Source organism: Pan troglodytes, chromosome 9, assembly GCF_028858775.2.
Source record: "Pan troglodytes isolate AG18354 chromosome 9, NHGRI_mPanTro3-v2.0_pri, whole genome shotgun sequence".
In the NCBI taxonomy this organism is placed as follows: Eukaryota; Metazoa; Chordata; class Mammalia; order Primates; family Hominidae; genus Pan; species Pan troglodytes.
In genome coordinates this window covers 8,712,293-8,729,569 of record NC_072407.2, presented here as the reverse complement: position 1 = coordinate 8,729,569, position 17,277 = coordinate 8,712,293, and the positions used below count along the sequence as shown (strand labels likewise).

The 17,277-nt window shown below is 41.9% G+C and overlaps 1 long non-coding RNA gene across 1 annotated transcript; it reads left to right on the top strand.

The window, feature by feature from the left end:
* Positions 1–332: 332 nt before the first annotated feature.
* C11H11orf40 (chromosome 11 C11orf40 homolog) lies at positions 333–6,789 on the top strand. Its single transcript, XR_008537884.2, has 4 exons — positions 333–552; positions 4,739–4,902; positions 5,921–6,059; positions 6,582–6,789. It is a non-coding gene; the product is annotated as a chromosome 11 C11orf40 homolog (long non-coding RNA).
* The last annotated feature ends 10,488 nt before the right edge of the window (positions 6,790–17,277 follow it).

The window sequence follows — 17,277 nt, the reverse complement described above, 5'->3', positions numbered from 1 at the left end:
TTTTTGTCTGTTTATATTGCTTCTTACAGACTTTTATTTATTTTTGGTCCTCATTTTAAAATTATGTTTAATTTTATTCTACCTGTTTCATAATGTCTTAACAAACAGGAACTATGATAAGAAGCATGGGAGCAACAATGGGAGAGTCCATTCTATCATCAGGAAAAGTCTGACCATTTATTCCCTTCACCCATTGTAACGTATATGGATGTGTTTTGGTCAAGGAATAAGCCAAGGCAGATATCCAGGCCTGCATGATTCAGCAAGTTTGTTGCACAGGTGCACACTTCTACTTGTTATATAGATCGTTTGTGTAAGTTCATACTTGGCTCTGAGCCACTATTGTCTGTAAAAGGTATAATTGCCCTGCTAACACTATACAGGGACTTTTGGGGCTTGGCTCAACTCGACATGGCTCTAGTGCAGGCGCTGGTGCCCAGAGAAAGAGAGCCAAAGCTGTCCATTTTGCAGATGGACAGAGGGGACCCACAACACAGCTCACACTGGTGCCCAGAGAGAGAAAGAGTTAAGCTGCTGACCCTGAAGCCAAGGGTGAGCCGGCTATGCAGCTGCAGGCATGGGGGCGGCAGGAGCCACAGAGCCAGAGCAGACAGTTGAGATAAATGTGGACAGTGTGAGAAAGTTGTTAATAAGAACTGCTGCTGAATGAAGTCATCTTTCACCTGCCTATGGACCCCCGAGTGTTCTTTCTGTTCATCCACCCAGTCCCCTCAGACTTCAGCATGGGCTGGACCTGAACCCTAGGATCTGACACCCATCTCAAGTCCTCTCAGAAGACTAATCAGATATAAACTTTCCCCAGCTGTAAACTGTGTAGCTCCACACAGATCCCCCGTGAAGCACTCATTACCTCATAAGCTGGGAGCTATCAGCTGCTGATAGTTCACACCTACATTTCTTTCAGGAATTACCTTCAGCCAAAGGGAACTCTATTACCCTAAATTAGCCACCCTCCGTTTGCAATGATTGTATTTAATGACTAGTTGATGGTGAGTTTAAAGGACTGACTCCCTTGCCTAACTCAGGACAAGTGTGTAGGGCCATCTCTACTCCAGAGTTTCTCGTAAATCAGCTGGGAAGTCTGATGAAACTCCGTTGTAATTCACCTTCTCCCTCTGCAAAATTCTGCTTCCTTTGCACCTGTTGAGACATTGTTTCTGAGCTTACTTTCTGATAAACTTTCAGCATGGAAAGGTCTCAAAGTCAGTTTCTAAGGAACCCAACTTAAGACAGTTGATAGCAGGAATGGCCCCAGAAAGTAGACTCTCAAGTGTGATTATAAGCTGGCAGGCTGGAAATGAGGACCCAGAAAACTGTTTTCTAAGTTGTCCTGAACACAATTAGGACAAGAGAATCCTTACCATGCTAAACCATATGCTTCCTTTTTCTTCTTCTTTTGCTAGTTTAAAAGATACTTTTTGATAGGAAAAATTCACTGAAAGTTAACTAATATTGGTTATGTGACTTTATTCTGAGTTGGTTCTAGATCTGATCATAGAATCTAGGGAGTGATGTATATTTCACAATGTAGAGTTCATTTTCTTTACTGTCACGTTTAAGATTCTAGCCCATGTCTGGCAATTGCAACTTTTTTTTTCTTGTGAATCCTGATGTTAAATTTTGGAAGGTGAATTATGATACTGTAGTCACAGGTGAACACACTCAGGAGTCTCCCAATTTAAAAAATCAGCACCAGCTCTCAGCTGCCACTTTGCTTCTGGTTTAGTGGGTTCAGGAGCCTCCGTGGCTCCAGCCAATCCAGGCTTCAAGAATTCTGACCAATGGCGTTCTCTCACCTTCTATTTAAGTTAAACTTCAGCTCCTCTTAGGCTTTATAAGCCCCTGACCGAAATGAGGTGGGTGGGGTCTGGGTAGTTTGGGTGGAAACTGGGAGACTTCGAAGTTAGTTTCTCTTTTCTCTATGTGTCTTTCTCTCAGCTTTTTCTGTTTCTGCTTACTTTAAGAGATAAGAAATTTCCTACTGATTTGCTGTGAGAAAAAACAAAATAAGGCACCTAGGTTTAGTTGTGTTTCCTTCCGTCTTTCTCATAATCTCACGACTTGCCCAGGAAGTGAAGACTCGAACAGCAAGCTCAACATTCCTCGCTTTCACTAATGAAACAGTGAAAATCAGCACTGAACTGAGATGCTTTGGGCTAGTGGAATACTAGAAAATACTTCTTAGTTCCGGTAAAGCTCATCTTTTCTCTCACCACTTTCTTTCTGTGGTTATTGTGGGGCCATTGAAATAACCCCAGACTAGGAACAGTTCCTAAAGAAGGGCCTCCCTAAGAGGCTGGGATGGGAGCATTAACCCTGCTTTCACTAGGAAGGCTGTTTCTAATTCGTGGGCTTACAGTCCCTTACAGTAGAAGGCTTAGAAAAAGGACCTCTTGGCCGGACGCGGTGGCTCATGCCTGTAATCCCAGCACTATGAGAGGCCTAAGGCAAGCAGGTCACCTGAGGTTGGGAGCTCGAGTGCCAGCCTGATCCAACATGGAGAAAACCCATCTCGGCTAAAAATACAAAGTTAGTCGAGCACGGTGGTGCATGCCTTGTAATCCCAGCTACTTGGGAGGCTGAGGCAGGAAAATCACCTGAACCTTGGGGGAGGAGGCTGCGGTGAGCAGAGATTGTGCCGTTGCCCTCCAGCCTGGGCAACAAGGGTGAAACTCCGTCTTTTTTTTTTCTTTGTGTGTGGTTTTTTTGTTGTCTTTTTCTTGGGGGGGGGGAGGGGAAACCCTCTGGTTGGCGCAAGCTTCAACTTATAAGTCGGGTACAGTCTCCTCTTAAGAACTGGTCTTACCATTATTGATAAGGAAGGTTGTGGGCTACTTTCCTGCCAACTCAAAATATTCCCCATCAGAGGGAAGCTGCTTATACATACATACCCCATTCTCTTGATGCCTTTACTTTATAGCTTTCTTTTCTGAAGCCATCCAAACATTCTCTCAGGAAGGACTCAATGTTACTTCACTTTCTAGGATGCTTGCCTTGGCTGAGGCTTTTTTTCCCCTAACAAAGTCTTTTTTCAGAACATCAGAGTTCCATTATTCTGACTTAAGTTTTCTTCTCTCCTTTCTTTCTCAATTGACCTTTTTGGTGGCTTAAGCCTTGGAAGACCTTTTAGTGTTCATTTAGGTTCTGATTCTACTTGTCTTGATGGAAATTGGGAGACCACAAGACTAGGGAGTGACTTTTACTGGGAAACGGACATATCACTAGTGTGTTCATAGCCACTGTGCATTGCTTCCTCTTCCTTTGCTGTTCAAGCTTACAAATCCAGGCCAGGCATGGTGGCTCACACCTGTAGTCCCAGCACTTTGGGAGGCCCAGGTGGGTGGATCACAAGGTCAAGAGATCGAGACCATCCTGGCCAACATGGTGAAACCCCGTCTCTACTAAAAACATGAACTAGCTGGGCATGGTGGTGCATGCCTTGTAGTCCCAGCTACTCGGGAGGCTGAGGCAGGAGAATCCCTTGAACCTGGGAGGCAGAGGTTGCACCAAGCCAAGATTAGACTACTGCACTCCAGTCTGGCAACAGAGCAATACTGTCTTAAAAAAAAAAAAAAAAAGCCAGGTGTAGTGGGCGCTTGTTATCCCAGCTACTCAGAATGCTGAGGAAGGAAAATCACTTGAATCTAGAAGGCAGAGGTTGCAGTGAGCTGAGATGGTGCCGTTGCGCTCCAGCTTGGGTGACAAGAGCAAAACTCCATCTCAAAACAAAGCTTACAACTCGATTCTTTTGTCCTTAAAGGTATACATGGTCCCTCTTACTACATACTTTAAGTTTCTAGGTGTTTTCTTGGGTTCCTAGATGTTCTAGTTCTTGAGATTACTCTTAGTAGTTTGTTCAGGATCCCTTATGACCTCAATTCTAGACAAGAATTGATCCTCACATTGTTATTTTGCTTTTCTCATGTGACCATAGATCCACAAGTTCTTTTCCATACTTAATGTAGAACCTACGGATTTCTCGACCTCGTTTTCTAATAGGGATCTCTGATGTTCCTCAGCCTACAGTTGAGGGGTCTCCACTTAACTTCAATGTTCTCTGCTCTGAGCAACAATACCTCTGAAATGTACATGGTTAGGGGATGGAATTGGACCAGTAAATGGGATTGTGATACTGACCCTAGAAGTTATCTTCCTTCCCTCATCCTCCAAGACATTTCTGCCCTCAGAATGGAAGAACCCTGATAGAGGCAGAAGTCATGAAGTACCCTGAGACCCTTGTTGATAGGTAAAACCTAAGTGTACACAACTATATAGGGTAGAATGACAGACACCTAGAGACTCAGAAGGGTGGGGATAGGATGGATGAGAAATTAATGGGAACAATGTACGTCATTCAGGTGATGACCACTAAAGGCCCAGACCTCACCACTATCCATGTAACAAAACTGTATAACCCTTAAACATATACAAAAAAAATCTAAGTGCCCTTCCTGTAAGGACTCCTAGTTGCCTATTGCTTAAAGGGCTTTCAAAGCATTTTCCTAGGGGTTTCATGAATTAGCTACTTCTGCCTGACTGAGGGCAGAGTTACGCCTTTAATTCAGGAGCTCACAGATGCCTTTCATCACATACTGAGACTGTCAAACCAGCAAAGCTAGCCACCCTCACCTGTGGCTGCCTTTGTTTTGAAGAGCTTATCTTGATTCAGGGCAAAATAAAGACTCCTGTGCTTCAGATTATGATGGCTCATTGATAGGAAACATCCAAAAATATCCTTATAAACTTCTACAGAGCCTTTAACTTAGATAAGGATGTGTTCATACACCAGGCCAACCACCCACTAACAGTGCTGTCTAGTGTGGTGATGGGTGATAACGGCCACACCTTGGCAGAAGATGACAAAAGACCTTGCTTTAGGGGGTACTGTAAGTGTTTGGCTTCAAGGATGACCTTCAAAGAATGCAGCAGTGCCCTTGGGAGTAAGGAAGTACTACCCAACCTTAATATGCACTTTCAGCAGCTGCTGTCCAAGTATAAGAGCGACCAGGGGTCTCTCTGGTACCCTTTTATAAAGGCAGTAATTCCATTTACAAGAATTCTACCAATTACCTCCTGAAGGCCTCACCTAACACTTACCTGGTCTCAACTTAGGAATTTTGAGGGTATACACACATTCAAACCATAGCAGTATATAAAAAGCATAAGCTTAACAAACACTACCTAATAAATCACAAGAATTGTTAATGTCTGTTTTTTCACCCCACTTAAAAATCAAAGTTCCAAGTTGGATTAAACAAGACTCACACATAATGACGTCTATAAACTCAAAAAGTTGGAAAAAAAATACGAGTGGGGGAAAGGAGTCACTATTAAATCAGATAAAGCAGACACTAAACCAACAATCCAGGGAATTACATAATGATAAAGGGTTCCATTCCACAAGACTTAACTATCATAAGTACATATGCACCCAACATTGCAGCACCCAGATCCATAAAACGAGTACTTCCAGACCTATGGGAAAACTTTGCCACCCAATAGTGAGGGACTTTAACACCCCACTGGCAGTGTTAGACAGATCAAGTCAGAAAACTAACAAATCCTGGACTTATATTTGACACTTAACCAATTTGACCTAATAGACATTTACAGAATACTCCACTCATCAACCACAAAACATACATTCATCTCATCAGCAAAGGGAGAACATAATCTAAGATCAACCACATGCTCAGCCATAAAGCAAGTCTTAATCCAAAAACATATCGGGGTTAGGTGTCCTGAAAACTTCAAAACTGCCAGGATGGGCAGAAATGGAAGAAGCCAAGATGTTTTTGGTGAATGGTAAATTGAATTTCTGTAGCACATAGTTATCTTCCTTTATGTGCCGCCTTCTAGAGCTCTTTCATTTCATCATAGCTTCACTTGCCCTTCAAAGACCTTGCTATCTGGAACGTGTTTCCAGTGGAATCTGTATTTCCTGGATCTCAGCCCCTCTACCTGTGGGAGCAATGAAACACCAGCTTCTATGTGACTTAATGGATCTTATCACGCTTTCTTTCTGGTTAGCAGGTCAGGTTTGTGTTGAGACATAACTATTAGGTCATGTCTTTTTCATATCTATGGGGAATGTCTTACCCTGTGGTTCCTAGCTGGATCTCCTAGAGACTTTTTGGTGCCCCAGCCACTAATGAGCATAACAATACCATGGAATATGAATGGCTTTAGAGCTACTTTGGTAACAGTAATTATCTTTCCCCTTCTGGCCACATTGATTTTTTGGTCTCTTGTGGTGTGAAATGAAGTGGCTACTTCAAAATTTCTAAATTTCTGGGATCTTTACAGTATCTACTCGATTTTGGTGCTTCTCTTCTATAGATGCGCTCATGCACTACTCCAATCCATATGCCTCTATTGCATTCCAACTTGTTACAGGCCTTCAGTTATTTTCTCCTTTCCTGCCATTGACCAGAAGTAAAGCAGTTTGCCACTGACCATTGTATATGTATGTAGCAGCCATCCTTTTTTTTTTTTTGCTCGTACTCTGATCCATCTGTGAAACTGTCATTTTCTTAGTGTTTATTCTTCATGCTCTGTAGTGTATGAGCCTTAAAGCTACCAACATGCAACACTGCAAGTGTTCAATAGCCACAAGTGACTGGCCATTGAATTGGACCACACTGATTACAAAACACTTCCATCAGAATATTCCATCCTAGCACTGCTCCAGGTCTTTGTAGGGAAAAACTGTATATGGATCATGTTCTACTTCATGTAGATGTGAACTACTTGAAGTCCCTGTCCTGATGTAGAAAAACATTTGCCAAATCAATGAGTGCAGTATGGTGATTATTAAATCAGATGCTGATTCAGGTGTTACTGTGCTGTGGCAGAGATACCATATCTGGCAGAGCAGCTTAATTTGGGGCTAACATTTGGTTGAATTTGAGGTACTCTTTCTCTAGGATCTTTGTGTTTTGAGTGCTATACTGGTGAACTATATGGGGATATGAGAGGCATGAGAGTCATTAACTGCAACCTTGAAATCATTTTAAGTGTCACTTTCTGTATCCCTTTTGTTACATAACACTGTTTACTGTCTTGTCCAGAGAAAGGGTAGTTTCAAAGGCTTCTATCTAGCTTTTCCCACTGATACCACTTGCCTCATAGGCCAAAGTTATAAGTAGACATACCTGTTCTGAGCATACATTTGGGGAAAACGATCACCAGGTGCATTCCAGAATCGGGATCAGCTATGAGCTGACTACTCATTATACTCCACTGTGAACTAAAATCTATTACCTGGCCTCCTATTCCCCCACTGACTAGGGAGTCATAATGAATTTTGGGTAGCTGGGTATCAGTGTTCTCTAAAGCTTATGTCAAACATTCTCCAAATGGTTGGTTATTCTTTTTTCCAGTGTAAAACTACCTGAACGAATAGCCATAGATCCCCCTAGGGGAAGGAGTAGAGGAATCACTGTCAAACTCGTAGCAAGCTGTTGACACCTTCCTCAAAGGAAGACACGTGCAATCAATGTGTCCTAAGCCTAAACACAAGGGAAAGGGTTATAAATATCGTAATGTAATAGACTATAAAATGGTCATGGCCTAGCTTTTTTTTTTTTTATACTCAGGTCTTAAGTTTGTCAGTAGTTACCTTCCACAAAGTCTAGAAAGCCCAGGAATCTAGTGGTTAATATTCCCCTTATATATCCAACTCCCCCCCACCACCCCTAGAAATCCAAAAAGCTCAATGCCTGAGAATTTCAAAGGTCTGTATTCCTACCAGAGAAGTGCTGCTATCTAAGCATCTTTGTATTTAATAAGATGTTTGAGAATTGCATCATTGGAACTGCCTGACCTAGGATTACTATTTTCAAAGTCTACTAGCAAATGCTTTCTTTCAAAGCCTAAGTACTTTTCAGCCATGTGATCTGTTTCTACATTTTCTAGTAAGATTAAGTTTACTGCTCATAAGGAAACAATTTTACCTGACAACCAAGGTTAGCAGTTGATGATGCAATAAGAGAGAAACCAAATTAATTCCTAACATAACGAAAGTCTGTATGAACTCCAAGCCTCCATGTTACGTACCTCCCCCAACACCCTTATAACATGCTTATAGATGTTTTCCAACTAGACTATTGAGTTAAGGCCCTCCAATAACTCACATTACTAAGTTAAGACACACACGAAATGTACAAAGGAGCTGGCTGACTTACTTGAAACAAATGGGAGAGTTCCCGAAGCCCCCTCTCACAGGATGTCTGACAGGGGTGTGGCTAATGTTTGGCTGAGACCCCTTACACACTGAGGGATGTGCACACTAAGACCCTTACAGGAGGGGAAGCATGCAGATGGGCAGATGCAGGAGCCAGTGTGAGTGCCCCTGGGCTCTAGCCCCATGGTAGCATCCAGGGGTGTGGGTGCCTGTGACTCCCAAAGCCCAAGTGGGCATGTGTTAGTGTGCTCTTTTAGCTTTGCCATCCCCAGACAGCTTAAGTGTTAAACAGCTCAGTTGACCCTCTGCCTTTTCACAGGCCCATGTGACAGCTTTCTGTATTCCAAGCTCTTGTCTGGTATCCAGGAAAAATCGGGTCACACGCACTCAAAGGACGAACTCAGGGGTTTTACTGAGTGGTGGAGGGTGGCTCTCAGTGGGATGGATGGGGAGCTGCGAAGTACATAGAGTGGGAAGATGATCTTTCCCTGGAGTTTGGCCATCCTCTCCAAACTGTCCCCAGTTGAACTCCTCTTAGACGTTGCTGCCCTCCCGACGCTCTCGGTTTAGGGTTTACAAGGGTACAGGGTCCTACCCTCCTCCCGCCGCCCTCGGTTTAGGGTTTACAAGGGTATGGGGTCCTGCCCTCCTCCTGCCGCCCTCGGTTTAGGGTTTACAAGGGTACAGGGTCCTGCCCTCCTTCCGCCGCCACCCTCCCCGCCTTGGGTTTAGGGTTTACTAGGGTACAGCGTCCTGCCCTCCTCCCGTCGCTCTCAGTTTAGGGTTTACAAGGGTACAGGGTCCTGCCGTCCTCCTGCCGCCCTTGGTTTGGGGTTTACAAGGGTACAGAGTCCTGCCCTCTTCCCACCGCCCTCGGTTTAGGGTTTACAAGAGTACAGGATAGTTAGGTATGGTGGACCAAATGGCAACTTTTGGGCACAAAAACAGGAATTGCCTGTTCCCTTTTAGGGCTGTGGGTTTCCAGGCTTGAGGGTGGTGGGGCTTTGCCAGGGAACTGCCCTCTTCTACCCAGTATTTCCCTGTCTCTTGTCCGTATCAAAACTGGTCTGAGATCGATCATATCTGGACTCAGGAGCCTATGACACACATATTGGACCTATATAACTGAAATAAACTGGAATACCATTGCAGTGATCTTCGTCAAGGTGTAACATACACATTTTTGTCTCATCCTTGTCAACCATTCACATCCCTGCAGGGGTGAAGGATCTGAGGAGTAAACTGACTTTGTTTAATCTTGCCAAAGTTCCTATCTAAGGGGTCTGGGGACTCATGCTCTATAAACCATAAATTCTCATCAGATGGGTTTTACTTAACTGTTACATATTGTGGTTTTCCAATCTGTCTCTCTGGCATAACGTTACATGACAAAGAAAATCAAAATACTTCACCCCAAAAAGTTACTTTGGCATACTTTGAAATGGCCTTGCAAAGCCAACATCTGGGGAGGTAAATCTGCATCTGTAAAGAATCTAATAAAGCTAGATCCTTTTTCTTCCAGGCCCTCCCAATCCTGAAGAGATTAACTGAGTCTAGCACCTTTTAATAAAGGTCTGAATAAGAAACACTTGTCATCTATTGTCTAAGGGCAGCCACTATGAGACTTCAAAATAACCTTGGTCTCCACAATCTTTTAACCTGAACATTTCCTTTATTGATTCCAGGTCTTTTAGATAAACCAGAAAATTTTTCGTCAACAGGAAAATGTAAGTTTACCTACAGCTTGGAAGCCCCCCCCACCCCATGTACTTCTTAAATGTATTTGATGTCTCATGTCTCACAAATGTATAAAATCAGGCTGTGCCCTAACCACCTTGGAACATGTTCTCAGGACCTCCTGAGGGATGTGTCATGGGCCACCGTCACTCATTTTTTGGCTCAGAATAAATATCTTTTAGAGTTTGACTCTTCTCAACAGACAGTTGTGGGGCTTCTCATTGAGATCGAGGATAGTGGACTGCTCAACTTCCTGTCCTCTCTATAAAACTGAGTAAACTTCATGCCAGGTTAAGGCCTTACTGAGTCTTATGGACATACTAATTCAAACTTGTGAACACTGCTGATTATGGCTTAGCTGTTCTAATGATTTTTCTGATGGACCTAATTCAGCTGCTTCTGAAGTACTTGTTTCTCAAATGTCTGTTTTGTCCCGTTGCATTTAGGATAGAACACATAGTCAGGTGGTATCAGGTAATGCACGGGCACCACAGACTTCCCAGCACCAACGAAGAGGGTAAAATGAGTGCTACGATGAAAAGACCAAGACACCAAAAATGAATAGCAAACCTGGCCGGGCACGGTGGCTCACGCCTGTAATCCCAGCACTTTAGGAGGTCGAGAGTTCGAGACCACCCTAACCAACATAGAGAAACCCCATCTCTATTAAAAATACAAAATTAGCTGGGTATTGTGGCACATGCCTGTAATCCCAGCTACTCAGGAGGCTGAAGCGGGAGAATCACTTGAGTCTAGGAGGCAGAGGCTGCAGTGAGCTGAGATTGTGCCATTGCACTCCAGCCTAGGCAACAAGAGCAAAACTGTCTTTAAAAAAATAAAATAAAAATGAATAGCAAACCTTCCCTCCCCACAAAATGAAACCTATGGCCCCTAGGGAGAAGCAACCAGTGCTGAGAATATGAAAAAATGGTGGGAGCACTGTTGCCTAAAGTCACTCTCTACCTGCTTTTCATGGCTTTCATGAGCACAGGGCTTCCCTGCTGCCCTGAATGTATTTCTGGGGACATATGAACCAGGGCTCTGAGTTCATGCAAGTGTTAACTAGGCACTGTTTGTTCCAAGGCAATGCAGGCGACTAACAAGGCCCAAACTGTTTGCTTTCTATTGCATCTTCCCATAGCTGTGCTTGAATATCTCCTGTCTCTGGCCAAGGCTCTACACCTCAAAAACTTACCATTACTCTTCAGCCCAGCCTTCTTCGAAGTCTAATTTGTGTTTTTGTACATGTGGTACTTCTCAGACTGACCTTGGTAAAAAGGAGCTAGCAGTTATGCTAGTTTGCCACAAACCTCACACCTAGAAAGTTTTGGGGATGCTTAGAACTCAGTCTTTAAAAGCTGCTCTTAACCCTGTATGTTCAACTTTGTGATTCTAATAGGCCCTTCTAAGATTCGTCCATGTCTGTGGCATTTGTGTAATGGATTCTGTATTACAGAAGAATACTGACTTTTTTCTTTTTTTTTTTTTTTGAGGTAAATGAATCTACTTGTAAAACCCTAAGCTTCTAGCCAAAGTTATTCAATAGCATTCAAGCCATAGAGGTTGCAGTCTGAGTAGGAAGCTATGTTTCACTGGAGAAGAAACTTAATTTCTCAACCCTGGTAAGGGTCGTGGATGGGACAGACTCCTGTAACAGTGAACAGATTTATCAAGAAAACAAGTTTATTAATGTGTCCTGTCGTGCATATCACAAGGCCAAAACTTGAAAAGATAACCCTAGGCTTAGACCTTTAGGCTTATGTACCATCTCCAGCACGCCCCCCCTACTCCCCCCTCCCCCGCCCCCCACCGCAAAAAAATAAAACTTGTACAGAAACAACGAAACAAAGTGACATTTAGGCTTCCAAAGGCAGGAAACTGGAATGGTAAATACCTGAGAAGAAACTATAATGGAGTAAGGTTTGTAGACTGATAGCCTATTTTTAGGCAGGAAGTGGGGAGGAAAGCGCTCTCCTGTTTGCTGCTTAATTGCTTTAGTTCAAACTTCTATGTTGAGGCATATTTTGGGGTAACATATTCTGGTTTCCTTCAATCTCATGTATGAATTAAAAGTTCAGCACTGTCACTAAGGATGGGAAAAGACCGTTAGCTATAACTGTCCTAATCTCAAAGCTTTAGTTTTGGGCTGACATTTTCCTTTTAGGTAAGAGCCATAAAATAACATCTGCCAAGAGTGGCTGTGGAGTAGAGGGTAGAGTAGCCTTAGGGAACACAGTGGGGCCTCCACATAGAAAGTATCCACACAACTAGAAATTCAGCTGAGTGTGACCGAAAGACTGAATTTCCTGAGTTAAGATAAATGTGAAAACTTGAGTATTTCTCAAAGAACCCAGAACTATCCAGTTTTGTCCCAGCAAAGGTCAAGCACTTAGTCACATTTCTTAAATCCTCCCACTTGTTCTGAGTCCAGGAATTGGGAAGGGGAGAAAGGAGCAGTTCCGAACAAAAGCCTTAAAGCCAGAAGTATTGAGTTCTGTATCCATAACTAAGATTAACATAAAAATAAGCTCCTAATGGAGAAAATCAAGCTGGATTGTAATTGTCAATCTAGTCCAGAGAAGTTAACAGCTTATTCCTATAGCTGTGCTTTCATGCCCTTTAAGTGTATTAACTGCATGTAATGCCTATAAACTTCAAGGGACCTGCTCTGCATTTAGGCTGTACCTTGAACTCAAAATGCTATAGGAGATGACTAACACCAAGTCATTCAGATTTATATCTGCACAAGAGCTGACCTCCCTAGAGTGAAAAAGGGAAAGCATTGAGAAATTGCATATTGAGTGTTGTGATGGTTGCATGGCCTCTTTCTTTTTTTTTCTTTTTTTAATTCTGGGATACATGTACAGAATGTTATGTAGGTATACATATGCCATGGTGGCTTGCTGCACCTATCAACCCATCTAGGTTTTATGCCTTCCATGCGTTGGGTATTCATCCTAATGCTCTCCCTCCCCTTGCCCCCCACCCCTCGACAGGCCCCAGTATGTGATATTCCTCTCCCTGTGTCCATGTGTTCTCATTGTTCAACTCCCATGCATGAAAACATGAGGTGTTTGGTTTTCTGTTCCTGTTAGTTTGCTGAGAATTATGGCTTCCAGCTTCATCCATGTCCCTGCAAAGGACATGAACTCATTTTTTATGGCTGCATAGTATTCCATGGTGTACATGTGCCAAATTTTCTTTATCCAGTCCATCATTGATGGGCATTTGGGTGGTTTCCAAGTCTTTGCTATTGTGAACAGGTCCGCAATAAACATACATATGCATGTGTCTTTCTAGTAGAAAGATTTATCATCCTTTGGGTATACACCCAGTAATGGGATTGCTGGGTCAAATGGTATTTCTGGTTCTAGATGCTTGAGGAATTGCCACACTGTCTTCCATGATGGTTGAACTAATCTACACTCTCACAGTGTAAAAGCGTTCCTACTTCTCCACATCCTCTCCAGCATCTGTTGTTTCCTGACTTTTTAAAAATCGCCAGTCTAACTGGTGTGCGATTGTATCTCATTGTGGTTTTGATTTGCATTTCTCTAATGACCAGTAATGAGCTATTTTTCATGTTTGGCCTCATAAATGTCTTCTCAGAAGTATCTGTTTATATCCTTTGCCCACTTCTTCATGGGGTTGGGTTTTTTTCTTGTAAATTTAAGTTCCCTGTAGATTCTGGATATTAGTCCTTTGTCAGATGGTAGATTGCAAAAATTTTCTCCCATTCTGTAGTTTGCCTGTTCACTCTGATAGTTTCTTTTGCTGTGCAGAAGCCCTTCTAGTTTAATCCCATTTGTCAATTTTGGCTTTTGTTGCCATTGCTTTTGGTGTTTTTGTCATGAAGTCTTTGCCTATGCTTATGTCCTGAATGGTATTGCCTAGGTTTTCTTCTAGAGTTCTTATGATTTGGGGTTTTGCATTTAAGTTTTTAATCCATCTTGAGTTAATTTTTGTATAAGGTGTAAGGAAGGGGGTACAGTTTCAGTTTTCTGTATATGGCTAGCCAGTTTTCCCAGCACCACTTATTAAATAGGGAATCCTTTCCCCATTGCTTGTTTTTGTCAGGTTTGTTTGAAGGTCAGATGGTTGTAGATGTGTGGTGGTATTTGAGTCCTCTGTTCTGTTCCATTGGCCTATACATCTGTTTCGGTACCAGTACCATGCTGTTTTGGTTATTGTAGCTTTGCAGTATAGTTTGAAGTCAGGTAGCATGCCTCCAGCTGTGTTGGGTGTTTCTTAGGATTGTCATGGCGATATGGGCTCTTTTTTGGTTCCATATGAAATTTAAAGTTTTCTCTAATCCTGTGAAGAAAGTCAATGGTAGCTTGATGGGAATAGCATTGAATCTATAAATTACTTTGGGCAGTATAGCCATTTTTGTGATATTGATTCTTCTTATCCATGAGCATGGAATGTTTTTCCATTTATTTGTACCCTCTCATTTCATTGAGCATTGGTTTGTAGATCTCCTTGAAGAGGTCCTTCACATCCCTTATAAGTTGTATTCCTAGGTATTTTATTCTCTTTGTAGCAATTGTGAATGGGAGTTCACTCATGATTTGGCTCTCTGTTTGTCTATTATTGGTGTATAGGAATGCTTGTGATTTTTGCACGTTGATTTTGTATTGAGACTTTGCTGAAGTTGCTTACCAGCTTAAGGAGTTTTGAGGCTGAGACGATGGGGTTTTCTAAATACACAATCATGTCATCTGCAAACAGACAATTTGACTTTTCTATTTGAATACCGTTTTTCTTCCTCTTGCCTGATTGCCCTAGCCAGAACTTCCAATACTATGTTGAATAGGAGTGATGAGAGACAGCATCCTTGTTTTGTGCCAGTTTTCAAAGGGGGATGCTTCCAGCTTTTGCTCATTCAGTATTATATTGGCTATGGGTTGTCATAGCTCTTATTTTGAGATATGTTTCATCAATACCTAGTTCGAGAGATTTTAGCATGAAGGATGTTGAATTTTATCAAGGGCCTTTTCCACATCTATTGAGATAATCATCTGGTTTTTGTCATTGGTTCTGTTTATTTGATGAATTATATTTATTGATTTGCATATGTTGAATCAGCCTTGCATCCCAGGGATGAAGCCAACTTGATCGTGGTGGATAAGCTTTTTTGATGTGCTGCTGGATTCAGTTTGCCAATATTTTATTGAGGATTTTTGCATCAATGTTTCATCAGGGATACTGGCCCGAAATTTTCTTTTTGTTATGTTTCTGCCAGGTTTTGGCATCAGGATGATGCTGGCCTCATAAAATGAGTTAGGGAGGAGTCCTTTTTTTTCTACTTGGAGTAGTTTCAGAAGGAATGGTACCAGCTTCTCTTTGTACCTCTGGAAGAATTCGGCTGTGAATCCATCTGGTCCTGGGCTTTTATTGGTTGGTAGACTACTAATTAATGTCTCAATTTCAGAACTTGTTAATTGGTCTACTCAGGGATTTGACTTCTTGCTGTTTTAGTCTTGGGAGGGTGTAAGTGTCCAGGAATTTATCCACTTCTCTAGATTTTCTAGTTTGCATAGAGGTGTTTATAGTATTCTCTGATGGTAGTTTGTATTCCTGTGGGATCAGTGGTGATATTCCCTTTATCGTGTATTGTCTATTTGATTTTTTCTTTATTAAAGTCTAGCTAGTGTTCTATTTTGTTAATCTCTTTAGTAAATCAGGAGCTGGTTTGTTTTTTTTGTTTTTTGGTTTTTTTGAAGTGTTTTTAGTGTCTCTACTTCAGTTCTGCTCTGACCTTAGTTATTTCTCGTCTGCTAGCATTTGAGTTTGTTTGTTCTTGCTTCTGAAGTTCTTTTAATTTTGATGTTAGGATCTCAATTTCAGATCTTTCCAGCTTTCTGATGTGGGTATTTAGTGCTATAAATGTCCCTCTTAACACTGCTTTAGCTGTGTCCCACAGATCCTGGTATGTTGTCTTTGTTCTCATTGGTTTCAAAAAACTTTATTTCTGCCTTAATTTCGTTATTTACCCAGTAGTCATTCAGGAACAGGTTGTTCAATTTCCATGCAGTTGTGTGGTTTTGAGTGAGTTTTTTAATCCTGAGTTCTACTTTGATTCCACTGTGGTCTGAGAGACTTATGATTTCCATTCTTTTGCATTTGCTGAGGAGTGCTTTACTTCCAATTATGTGGTCGATGTTAGAATAAGTGCTGTGTGTTGCTGAGAATAATGTATATTGTTGATTTGTGGCAGAGGATTCTGTAGATGTCTGTTAGGTCCACTTGGTCCAAAGCTGAGTTCAGGTCCTGAATATCTTCATTTTCTGTTTGGTTGATCAGTCTAATATTGACAGTGGGGTATTGAAGTCTCCCATTATTGTGTGGGAGTCTAAGTCTCTTTGGTAGGTCTCTAAGAACTTGTTTTATGAATCTAGGTGCTCTTGAATTGGGTGCATATATATTTAGGAGAGTTAGCTGGTCTTGTTGGACTGATGATATAAAGGTAAACTTTATGTAATGCCCTTATCTCTTTTGATCTTTGTTGGTTTAAAGTCTGTTTTATCAGAGACTAGGATTGCAACCCCTGCTTTTTTGTTTTCCATTTGCTTGGTAAATATTCCTCCATCCCTTTCTCTTGAACGAATGTGTGTCTTTGCATATGACCTAGGTCTCCTGAATACAGCACACCGATAGGTCTTGACTATCCAATTTGCCAGTCTGTATCTTTTAATTGGGGCATTTAGCCCATTTAAATTTAAGGTTAATATTGTTCTGTGTGAATTTGATTGTGTTATCATAATGCTAGCTGGTTATTTTGCATGTTAGTTGCAGTTTCTTCATAGTGTCATTGGTCTTTATATTTTGGTGTACTTTTGCAGTGGCTGATGCTGGTTTTTCTTTTCCATATTTAGTGCTTCCTTCAGGAGCTCTTGTAAGGCAGGCCTGGTGGTGACAAAATCCTTCAGCATTTGCTTGTCTGTAAATGATTTTATTTCTCAGCTTATGAAGCTTAGTTTGGCTGGATATGAAATTCTGGGTCAAATTCTTTTAAGAGTGTTGAATATTGGGCCCCACTCTTCCAGCTTGCAGAGTTTCTGCAGAGAGATCTGCTGTTAGTCTGATCGGCTTCCCTTTGTAGGTAACCTGACCTTTCTCTCTGGCTGCCCTTAATAGTTTTTCCTTCATTTTAACCTTGGAGAATCTGATGCTTATGTATCTTGAGGTTGTTCTTCTCGAGTATTTTAGTGGTGGCCTCTGTATTTTCTGAATTTCAATGTTGGCCTGTCTTGCTAGGTTGGGTAAATTCTCCTGGATAATATCCTGAAGTGTGTTTCCCAACTTGGTTCCATTCTCCCTGTCACTTTCAT